Source organism: Pan troglodytes, chromosome 9 (assembly GCF_028858775.2).
Source record: "Pan troglodytes isolate AG18354 chromosome 9, NHGRI_mPanTro3-v2.0_pri, whole genome shotgun sequence".
In the NCBI taxonomy this organism is placed as follows: domain Eukaryota; kingdom Metazoa; phylum Chordata; class Mammalia; order Primates; family Hominidae; genus Pan; species Pan troglodytes.
In genome coordinates this window covers 63,419,513-63,431,876 of record NC_072407.2, presented here as the reverse complement: position 1 = coordinate 63,431,876, position 12,364 = coordinate 63,419,513, and positions in this window count along the sequence as shown.

The window sequence follows — 12,364 nt, the reverse complement described above, 5'->3', positions numbered from 1 at the left end:
AGGGGGCTAGAAAGGGAGGGTGTAGAGGGCTAGAAAGGGAGAGTAGAAAAGGGGTAGAAAGGGAGGGTGTTCAATTCATGTTTGTTGAATGAATAACACATGGAATGCATTGATTTTCCTTCCACTTGTAAAGAAAGACTACCAGGGTCAGATAAACCAACTGACTTACTGAGAACTCCCACTTGATGAGCACCCGCTGTAATTCCCCTGATAGGATCCAGGCTGGAAACATTTTGTCTGCCAAATAAAAAGAAATAATTAAAGTGTATTGCTAATCAAAAGAGACAAAAAAGAACCACTAGGAGCTTCTGCTTGCCTGAGATGAGAAGAGCTACCTTCTTAAACTGGCATTATTCCAGGCGAAGGAAAGAAAATGGAATGGTGTGGCTCCTTCTGGGACTTCCAGGGCCCTCATGTTCCCATACAAGATCCAGATCCAGTCTGTGCCCATCTTGGGTAGAGCAATGCCAAGGCTGATCTGATCCCCAGGGTTGGGTTGCAAGTGACTTGGGGGCTCTGTATCTTTTTTTTTTTTTTTTTCTGACACAGGGTCTACCTCTGTCACTCAGGCTGGAGTGAAGTGGCACAATCAATCTCTGCTCACTGCAACCTCTGCCTCCCTGGCTCAAGCAGTCCTCCCACCTCAACCTTCCTCGTAACTGGGACTACAGGCATGCGCCACCGTGCCCAGCTAATTTTTGCATTTTCTTTTGTAGAGACAGGCTTTTGCCATGTTGTTCAGCCTAGTCTTGAACTGGGCTCAAGTTATCCTCCTGCCTTGGCCTCCCAAAGTGCTGAGATTACAGGGATAAGCCACAGCGCCTGGCTGGGGTTCTGTGTCAGTTTTACCCCTACTGCCCAAATTTGTCGACATGGGATATCACAGGACATCAGCTTATTAGTAGACGTAGGGAAACTATAATCAATACTTATGTTAATTTTTTCTATATGAACTATATTTTGGGTAATCACAAATAGTTGACTAAAAAGTTTTTTTTCAAACATCAGTTTAAGGAATAAGGAAAAAAAGTTGTTTTATTAAAAAATTCCTGGCTGCGTGTGGCGGCTCACACCTGTAATCCCAGCACTTTGGAAGGCTGAAGTGGGTGAATCACTTGAGGCCAGGAGTTCGAGACCAGCATGGCCAATATGGCAAAACCCTGTCTCTACTAAAAATATAAAAATTAGCTGGGCATGGTGGCGCATGCCAGTAATCCCAGCTACTCAGGAGGCTGAGGCTGGAGAATCGCTTGAGGCCGGGAGGCAGAGGTTACAGTGAGCCAAGATTGTGCCATTGCATTCCAGCCTGGGTGACAGAGCAAGACTTTTTCTCAAAAAAAAAAAAAAAAAAAAAAAGGCAAGGGGGACCTATAGCGATGGCAACTCTTGCTCTAACTGGTTCCCCTCTGCCTCTCTGCAAAGGTTACAAGGTTAACAGAGTCTCCTCTTTTATTAAAAACCCAATAATCCTGGCCAGGCATGATGACTTACACCTGTAATCCCAACACTTTGGGAAGTCAAGACAAGAGGATGGCTTGAACCTGGGAGGTTGAGGATGCAGTGAGCTATGATGGTGCCACTGCTCTTCAGCCTGTGTGACAGAGGGAGGCCCTGTCTCAAAATAAATAAATAAATAAATAATAAATTCCAATGATTAAATTCAGAAGGAATGGTAGAATTTGGAACTCATTGTTTTGCAACTTCTAATGAAACAATGGATCTAGGGCAAAAATCATCAACAGATACCAAAACCGTAAGGTGGAAGGTTGAAGGGTAAGTTCAGGATTGGATGGATTAGGTTGATAACACCAGGACCCGCGGATTAATCTAGCATCTGTAAGAGTGAGACAGTCAGAAATTATGTGCTTCTTTATGTGATACAATAGGGAATATATGGAACTACCTAAGAAGTATTTTAATTAAAATTTTGAATTCAAGTCTAGATCTCATGACCAGGCATAGGAAATAATGTAGGTAAAGGAACAAAAAAACAATCATTCAAATCCCATACGTGGGACATCCTGTAGGACAAATGACCTCTCCATGCTCCCCCTACTTAAAAAAACAGACTTTACTTTTTAGAGCAGTTTTAGCTTCACTGCAAAATTGAGCAGAAGGTACAGAGATTTCCCATATATCCATGCCACCCCACCTCACATGCACAGCCTCTCCATTATTAATATGTTGCCCCAGAGTGGTACATTTGTTACAATTGATTAACCTACGATGATGCTTCATTATTACCCCAAGTCCATGGTTTACGTTAAGATTCACTCTTGGCATTGAACATTCTATGGGTTTGGACAAATGTGTGATAGGTACCCACCATTATGATATTATACAGAAGGCCGGGCATGGTGGCTCATGCCTGTAATCCCAGCACTTTGGGAGGCCGAGGCAGGTGGATCACCTGAGGTCAGGAGTTCAAGACCAGCCTGACCAACATGGTGAAACTGCATCTCTCCTAAAAATACAAAAATTAGCCATGCATGGTGGTGGATGCCTGTAATCTCAGCTACTCGGGAGGCTGAGGCATGAGAATCGCTTGAACTGGAGAGGCAGAGGTTGCAGTGAGCCAAGACTGCGCCATTGCACTCCAGCCTGGGCAACAAGAGTAAAACCCCATCTCACAGACACACACGCACACAAAATACAGAACAGCTTCACTACTCTGTGCTCTGCCGATTCATCCTTCCCTCCCACCAGCCCCTGGTTACCACTGATTGTTTTACTGTCTCCATAGTTTTGTCTTTTCCAGAATGTCATATAGTTGAAATCATACAGTATATGGCCTTTTAAGATGGGCTTCTTAGCCAACTCATTTTCAACAAAGGCACCAAGAACATACAATGGGGAAAGGACAGTCTCTTCAGTAAATGCTACTGGGGGTGCTGGGCACAGTGGCTCATGCCTGTAGTCCCAGCACTTTGGGAGGCCGAGGCGGTGGATCACATGAGGCCAGGAGTTCAAGACCAATCTGGCCGACATGGCAAAACCCCATCTCTACTACTTGGGAGACTGAGGCACAAGAATTGCTTGAACTCGGGAGGTGGAGGTTGCAGTGAGCTGAGATCAGTCATGCCATTGCACTCCAGCCTGGGTGAGAGAGCAAGACTCTGTCTTAAAAAAAAAAAATGGCCTGGCACGGTAGCTTACTCCTGCAATCCCAGCACTTTGAGAGGCCGAGTGCTGGGATTACCTGAGATCAGGAGTTTGAGACCAGCCTGGCCAACATGGTGAAACCCTGTCTCTACTAAAAATACAAAAGTTAGCCAGGTGTGGTGGCAGACACCTGTAATCCCAGCTACTCAGGAGGCTGAGGCAGGAGGCTCGCTTCAACCCGGGAGGCGGAGGTAGCAGTGAGCCGAGCTTGCACCATTGCACTGCAGGTACTGGGAAAACTGGGTATGCTATGCAGAACAATGATGAAACTAGATCATGCAAAAAGTTCAAATCAAAATGGATTAAATACTTAAATGTAAGTCCTGAAACTATGAAACTACTAGAAGAAAACATTGGGGAAATGCTTCAGGACATTGGTCTGGGCAAAGATTTCTTGGATAGGACCTTAAAAACACAGGCAAACAAAGCAAAAATTAACAAATGGGATGTAAATCAAGCCAAAAGGTTGTGCACAGCAAAGAAAACAATCAACAAGGTGAAGAGACAACCCACAGAATGGGAGAAAATATTTACAAACTATTCATCCAACAAGGGAATAACAACCAGGAATATATAAAGAACTCAAACAACTTAATAGCAAAGAAACAAATAATTTGATTAAAAATGGGCAAAAGATCTGAATAGACACTTCTCAAAGGAGGATACAAATGGACAACGGGTGGAGAAAAAAAGACTCAACATTCGTAATGATCAGGGAAATGCCAATTAAAATCACAGTGAGTTATCATCTCACCCCAGTTAAATAGCTGTGATCAAAAAGACAGAAGATAACAGATGCTGGTGAGGAGACCAAGAAAGAGGAATGCTCATTCACTGTTGGTGGAAATTTAAACGAGTACAGCCTCTGTGGAAAACAGAATGCAGATTTTTCAAAAAACTAAAGATAGAACTATCATATGATCCAGCAATCCCACTGCTGGGTATATATCCGAAAGAAAGGAAATTAGTCGGCCGGGCACGGTGGCTCACGCCTGTAATCCCAGCACTTTGGGAGTCTGAGGTGGGTGGATCACCTGAGGTTGGGAGTTCGAGATCAGCCTGACCAACATGGAGAAACCCCGTCTCTACTAATAATACAAAAAAAATTAGCCGGGCATGGTGGCACATGCCTGTAGTCCCAGCTGCTCAGGAGGCCGAGGCAGGAGAATTGCTTGAACCTGGGAGGTGGAGGTTGCCATGAGCCGAGATCGTGCCATTGCACTCCAGCCTAGGCAACAAGAGCAAAACTCCGTCTAAAAAAAAAAAAAAAAAAGAAAAAGAAAGAAAGGAAATTAGTCTATTGACGAGATGTCTGCACTCCTGTTTTTATCGCAGCACTATTCGCAGCAGCCAAGCTAGATATACTAATTACCCAGATTTGATCATTACACACTGCATACTTGAAATCAAAATATCGTGTGTACCCCATAAATGTGTACAACTATTATGTATTCACATATACATTTTTAAGACTGGCTTTTTTCACTTAGTGATATGCACTTAAGTTTCCTCCTTTTCATGGCTTGATAGCTCATTTCTTTCTTTTTTTAATTTTTATTTTCGTTTTTATTTTTTGAGACAGGGTCTCATTCTGTTGCCCAGGCTGGAGTGCAATGGTACCATCTTGGCTCACTGCAACCTCTGCCTCCGAGGCTCAAGCCATCCTCCCACTTCAGTCTCCCAAGTAGCTGGGACTACAGGTACACACCAGTATGCCTAGCTAATTTTTTTCTCTCTCTATTTTTTGTAGAGATGGGGTTTCGCCATGTTGCCCAGGCTGGTCTTGAACTCCTGAGCTTGATGGATCCACCTGACTCGGCCTCCCAAAGTGCTGGGATTACAGGTGTGAGCCACCATGCCCAGCCGATGGCTCATTTCTTTTTAGTGCTTAATAATAATCCATTGTCTGGATGGAGTACAGTTTATCTTCTTATTCACTTACTGAAGGGCATCTTAGTTTCTTCCAAGCTTTGACAATTATAAAGCTGCTATAAATAGTCATATGCAGGTTTTCGTGTGGGTATAAATTTTCAACTCCTTTGAGTAAATCCAAGCAGTGTGACTGATGGGTAATATGGCAAGAGTATGTTTAATTTTATAACAAACTGCCAAGCTGTCTTTTAAAGTGTCTGTGCCATTTTGCATTCCTACCAGCAACGAATGAGAGTTTCTGTTGCTCCATATTCTCACCAGCATTTGGTGTTCTCAGTGTTCTGGATTTTGGCCATTCTAACAGGCCTATACACTTACTTTATAAATAAATTAATGGCATATAAAGGGGGACTGCTATCTACTAAAAGTCTTTTTTTTTTTTTTTTTGAGATGGAGTTTCGCTCTTGTTGCCCAGGCTGGAGTGCAGTGGTGCAATCTTGGCTCACTGCAACCTCCGCCTCCTGGGTTCAAGCGATTCTCCTGCCTCAGCCTCCCAAGTAGCTGGGATTACTGGTGCCTGCCACCACGCCTGGCTAATTTTTGTATTTTCAGTAGAGATGGGTTTTACCATGTTGGCCAGGCTGGTCTCAAACTCCTGACCTTGTGGTCTGCCCGCCTCAGCCTCCCAAAGTGCTTGGATTACAGGTGTAAGCCACCATGCCCAGCCCATTAAAAGTCTTAAGAAACAGCCACCAAATGCAACACATGCGGATAATCTCAAGATCTTGATCCTGGATCTGAATATATCAACTGTTAAAAGGCATTTTTGAGAGAATCAAAGAAATTTGAACATGGACTGGTTATTAGGTGATATTAAAATTGGTAATTAAAAGAAAAGTTGGTAGTTTTGTTTGGAATAAGAGAGCATTGCCGCTATAAATATATATATTAATTACAGCTGTATATATATATATATATATATATATATTATGACCCTTATCTCCTAGAAATGTACAATAAAGTATTTACAGTGAAATGGTAAGCTGTATGCCTTAAAATATTACAGCAAATATAAATATATAAAGAATAAAATTTTAAAAAAGTAAGAGTGTCGCCAGGTGCGGTAGCTCATGCCTATAATCCCAGCACTTTGGGAGGCTGAGGCAGGTAGATTGCTTGAGGCCAGGAGTTTGAGACCAGCCTGGCCAACATGGTGAAACTCTGTCTCTACTAAAAATACAAAAATTATCTGGGTGTGTTGATGCATGCCTGTAATCCCAGCTACTCAGGAGGCTGAGGCATGAGAATCGCTTGAACCTGGGAGGCGGAGGCTGCAGTGAGCTGGGATCACGGCAGTCCACTCCAGCCTGGGCAACAAAGTGAGACAAAGAAAAAAAAAAGGGGGGGGTGTGTGTATATAAAACAAAGATTTGCAGAAACAGTGTAATTCTTGATGCTGAGTGATGGAATATGAGGTCCATGACACTATTCATTTTTACTTTTATGTTTGAACCTTTTTTGTAATAAGTTGAAAACATTTCCATTTTGAAGTTTCTGTCTTTAGTGGTATCCCAAAGGTCCCAAGCAAGGCCGACCTGGGTGGGCCCCACACTGGCTGAGTTGCTCCTGAGCCTCCCCTGCCCACGGCTCCGGCCCTCGTCCTGCTGTCTCCCACCACTACCCCTCGAGGTTGTCTGACCATCAGCTTGAGACTTTGAGGAGCCGTATCAGGGCCTGGAAGTGGAAAGGATGAGAACATTTTTAGAAACAACAAAATGGGGGTCTCCCTCCCTGGCTTTGTCTGCTTTAGTATCATCTGTAGGGAAGGGGCAGGGGCCCGGATAGGGAGGGAGCCAAAGACTGAAGCAGTGGAGGTGTTTTGAAGGGAAGGGAGGAGGGATTCATAACTAAATAACAGAGAGGAGGGCAGCTTGCACAGGATGCAAGACAGACTGGGATGGGAGAGAAGCCCAGGGGCGTGAACAGAGGGTCTGCAGAGCGGAACAAGATGTTGGAAAAGGGCCTCCTGTGGCAGCGGGACATATGCAGTGAGTCAAGTTTAAACAGAGAACAGCCAGCTGTGGGGAGGAGAGAGCTAGGATTTCTGTGGTACCTACCAGCAGTCCAGTCGCACTTGGATCTTCTGGTCAAATGGTCCTGGAGGCTGCGTCCTTCCTGCTGGAATTCCTGCTCCAGACATGGAGGTGGTAGAGATGCTTACTGCTGGTGAGCCATGGGAACGAGGCCACATTCAGTGGCCCTTTTATTACTCTGTGGCCATTGGCATCATCTCAAGCTGGACAGCAAAATAGCAGGTCACCCAAAACATCTCTCCTTTTAAAATATTGTCCAATATATCTAACCTTTCTTGGCACGTCTTGGACCTAGAATTTTTTTTATTGTTATTCATTCCTTTAGTAAAGGTAATTCATCAGCCTGACTCGAGTTTCTGTTGAAGAATCCACGAGCTTCCCAGTTGGTAACTTCTGCCTTATGGCTGTCAGATCTCATCCCACAGAATCCAAGTGTTGGAATGTTCCATCGGGCAGGGGTGCAAAGGTCCTTTAACTCCTGCATGTCAGTAACGTGGCACCTGGTCTACCATGCTCCATTCTGAGTCCAAGGCAGATATTGCCAGCGAACCACAGCACCCCCTACCACTGGTTGTGGCCCCGGAATCCCGAGCAACATACAATCCCTTCAGCCACGTGTTCTAGCAACCAGCGTCGGCACTGGATCGGGAATGATTGCTATTCCTGGACAAGTCCAGTCTGTTATCCCGGAGATGGGGAAACTGAGAGCTGGGGTGTATAATTTACAGAAGGGATGCAAGGTAGGTTAGTGAAGTGCTGGGACCCGGGGCTTCTGACTCTCAGGTAATCCTCTTCCCACCAGGGCATAGGCTTGGGGAGCTCCAAGAAGGGAAAGGTGAGAGAATGCTCAATTGCAGTCCCTGCTGCCAACTTCCGTAGGTCACTTTCGGGGGTCTGCAGGTGCCAGAGCTGAAGTTCCTTCCTCTTTCTCCTTAAGTCCGGCTCCACTTCTGTTGCCAGACCTGCCATCTTATGGCAGCAGGAAAGCAATATTGGAAGCTGCCAGACACAGTGGGGGCAGCCCCGGCTGGAGTGGCACCAGGAAGCAGGAGGCAGTGGTGCCGGTTAGTGCTTGACTTGTGCCCAGCTTGGCAGCCCCACAGCTTCCCCTCCTTGTTCATAACACACTGACCCTTGTAAGTTGGTGTGACACTGGCCTGTATTTAGAGTAAGGAACATCTTCTGGTCAGACTTCGACAATTGAAACCCAATGTTCTATTTCATCTTTAGGGGATTCTTGGCTGAGTTGGGAGGGTCAGACAAGGGTGCATTCAAGGACTTGTTGCCTCTCTGAGGCTCAAGAAAGACCTTGGAACTTTGAAGGCCCTGATGAGGGATGAACAACTCATGCTTTCTGGGGGCTTCACTGTATGGAGACAAAGAATGGAGCAAGGAAAACCCACCGGGAAAGCCTGGGCATTACTTGGGTCTCAACTGATTTCAAGTTGAATTCTAGCCACCAGACATCATGGTCAGGTGCTGATGCCCCATGGCCATCTTCCAAGAAGGAATGGAAGAACCAGACTCTGCCAAAGGAGCAGCCACCTTCGGGGGGCCCCTGTGATAGCACTGGGGGAGATTAGACAAGAGCGTTTACTTTCCTCCTGGCCCTATGGGTGTGCTGGGGGTTCCAGCAGGAGGACAAGCAAACCCCAGGGTTCCTGGTGGTGGCAGTGGCACCCACTGTGCCTCTTGGAGCTGGAGCTGGTGATGATAACCAGCTTATCTACATGGCCCTGGGCCCAGAGCAAACTCAGCTCTATTGACATCTCTTATTTTCCCGCCTCAGTTTGCACATAGCCCCAGGGCTTGCCATTCTGGGAAAGGAGTTGATAATTCATTGCTGGTAACTTGCTCCGAGTCAACAAATCAAGTGTGTGATGAGGTCGTGGTGTGTAACTTGTGGCCTCGATGGCCTGGTTGACAATGGTGTGTTCGGGTGTGAACGGAAGACTGGAGATGGAAAAGTAGCCATTTATTGAACTTGGTTACCTTGGGCCTTTGCAATTCCTGTTCCCCCTGTCCAGAAGGTTCTTCTCCCAGCTTTCTGCATGGACGGCTATTCAGCCATCATCTCAATGTTCCCTCCTCAGTGATGCCTTCCGTGGCCACTCTGGTCTCCCAGCTGTAGAGCCTGACTTGGAGGAGCCCTGGAGACACCTATTGAACGCCTTTTCCCATGTGCTCTTTGTGGGCGCCCTGTGAAGCTGATAATGTCTCCAATTTATAGATGAGGAAACTGAGGCTTAGAGGAGCTAAGTAACTTCCTCAAGGATTTATGGCAAGTAAGTGGTAGAGTCAAGATTTGAACTAGGTCTGTCTGACTACAAATTCTAGGCTCTTGGCCACTCTGCAGCTCATTAGTACTGGGCTTGGGAGGTCAGGAAATGAGGCAGGACAAAAGGAGGAGAGGACGGGTGGGAGGAGGAGGGGATAATTGAGGACAGGTCTCATCTATTAGGAAATATTCATTCTTTCAGTGAACACTTGAGGGTGCTCAAAGCCAAGTTCATAAATTGCTCGCTGTTTATGAATAGCCTTGCAGACAGGGCCATGGAGGACATTGTACAATTTGTGCCCAGAACACAGGTGTCAGGCCATGGGGGAAGGAGGCCTGAAGTTAGGTCGTGATTCACTGCTGAGCCATGCACCCGGGCAGCTGCAGCCACCTGGAGGAGGCCAGCTTTTTCTGAATCTAACGAAGGCTCCAAATGGGCTAGCAGTGGCCCTGAAGTCCAGGAAACAAAACATTTAGAAAGGTAATGTGGCAGCACTGCAATAGAGGCATGCCCTGGGCATCCTGCAAAGAGGATGCCCAATGCTGCCTTAGGTGGAAAGTTAGGAAGTCTCCCTAGCGGAGGTGGCAACTGAGCCGAGTCTCAGTGGATGAGAGAACTTTGCCAAATGGGCATGGGGAGGAGGGAACACCAAAGAAGGCAGCACTGGCATGATAATAGACCTAAAGGATTGTAAGTCACCTGGTAAGGTTGGATGGTAAGGGTCATGGGCCCAGTTGATGCATGATATTAGTCAGCATGGGCAGTATGTGCTGCAGTAACAAGCAACACCCAATTTCACAATAAGAAGGTTTCTCTTTTGCTTTCCCTATTTGTCCATTACAGGTCATCCATCTAGGGCTCTGGTTTGAGACGTTTTCACTCAGGGATGCAGATCGATGGAGACTTCACCATCTATGGTGTCACTGGTGGCCACAGCAGGGGGAGAGGCACATGCCAACTCATGCACCGGCCACATCAGAAGTGTCTGCAGGAGTGAAATGGGTCACCACTATTTGCACTTCATTGGCCCAAGTGACGCCGAATTTCAAGGGATTATGGAAGTATAATTCAACATGCTTTTAGAATGAGGACTAGGAAACTCTGGAGAACAGTGTTAATGATTTACGGCTTAACATGGGGAAGGAGAGCAAGGACCACATCATGGTAGGCTTTGAGTGCCATGGTTAGGCACTTGGAATGTTTCCTGTAGGCAATGAGGAGCTTTGGGTGGGTGGACGAGGTATGAGCCTACAAAGAAGGGAGCAGAAGAGAGGAAAGTGAGGTTTAAACATGAGAAGGGCACCAGAGCCCAGAGAAGAGGAAGGAAGCACGAAACATCAGAGAGGGAAGCCAGAGAAACGGGTTGGGGAAGCGCTGGACAGTGAGTGAAAGTCAGGCCCTCCGGCCTCCAACCCTCCCTTTCATTGGAAAGAGAGAAGACTGGGGAGAAAGGGTTGGCGGGAGGAGGTGGGGAAGACGGAGACCAGACAGACATTTTGAGGGGTTGCTTAGACTGGAAAATCAAGACTTCGGTGGAGCTTGAGGGCCAACCACAAATATCTAAAAGTTTTTTGCAAAAACAAGGGACTAGACTTATTCGATGGCAAATGTTCAGAGTAGCACAGGGACAAAGACTGGGAATTATAGGGAGGCAGATTTAACTTTTATTTGATAACAACTTCTGTTATCAACTTAAGCTTGTTATTTGAACTATGTACAAGCACCTTGCAGGGGTGAAGAGGCGTGTAATGTTTTGAAATGTTAATTTCCTTCCTGTTCTCATGGCTGAAGGAAAGAATGAATGAATATTTAATACTGCAGGCTAGGACTGTGCTTTGAGGGTGACAGGTGACAATTAATGGCTTCGTGGTATTCTAGGACTGTACTGAAGAAAACCCCCACCCAAGCCGGTGTTTAGAAGATGAAGTTAAATGAGAATGGGGAGGTAAATAGAGGGGTAAGTGCCATGTTAGAAATGAAGAGGAAAAAGCTGGGTGTGGTGGCACACACCTGTAGTCCCAGCTACTTGGGAGGCTGAGGTGGGAGGATTACTTGGGTCCAGGAATTGGAGGCTGCAGTGAGCTGTGATCGCACCACTGCACTCCAGCCTGGAAGACAGAGTGTGACTCCATATCTAAAAAAAGAAAACAGAAAATCCCCCCAGAAATGAAAGAAGGAGGAAGCCCTCTCTGGGGGAAAGAGGGGTGATGGCTTCCTTACACAGCTGAGGCTGGTTATGCTCCCAGTTCTGGGCCACAGAAAGAGGCAGAACTTATGATCCTAGGTAGGTAGATGCCAGAGTCTCATTTCTGAGCATGTGGCTTTGGGAGGAGCTGGCAGGATACCCTAGGAATTGTCCTTGCCCTGGCTTGGGCCCTTTGAGTGGCATCTTTGTGACCTGCCCAGTGACCGAAGGCATTGCCATGTCACCCTGCGGCAGACGAGGCTGTGGCTAAGAGGGTGATCACCATGGTGTCTAAACTCAGCCCCCATTCCCCCTAATTTTCCTTTTATTTCTTTTCCTTTTCTTTCTTTTTTTTTTTTTTTTGGGATGGAGTCTTGCTCTGTTGCCTAGGCTGGAGTGCAGTGGCACAATCTTGGCTCACTGCAATCTCCGCCTCTCGGGTTCAAGCAATTCCCCTGCCTCAGCCTCCTGAGTAGCTGGGACTACAAGTGCCTGCTGGCATGCCTGGCTCACTTTTGTATTTGTAGTAGAGACGGGGTTTCGCCAGGTTGGCCAGGCTGGTCTTGAACTCCTGACCTCAAGTGATCCGCCCACCTTGGCCTCCCAAAGTGCTGGGATTATGGCATGAGCCACTGCACCCTGCTTCCCCCTAGTTTTTCTGACATTGTCATGGTCTGGAAATCTCACAGGATTCTATGGAGTAGGAGGAAGGAACGAACAGGCTGCTTTGGGAGCCTCCAGGCCTGCACGGGGATCAAGCAGAGGCTGTCTGA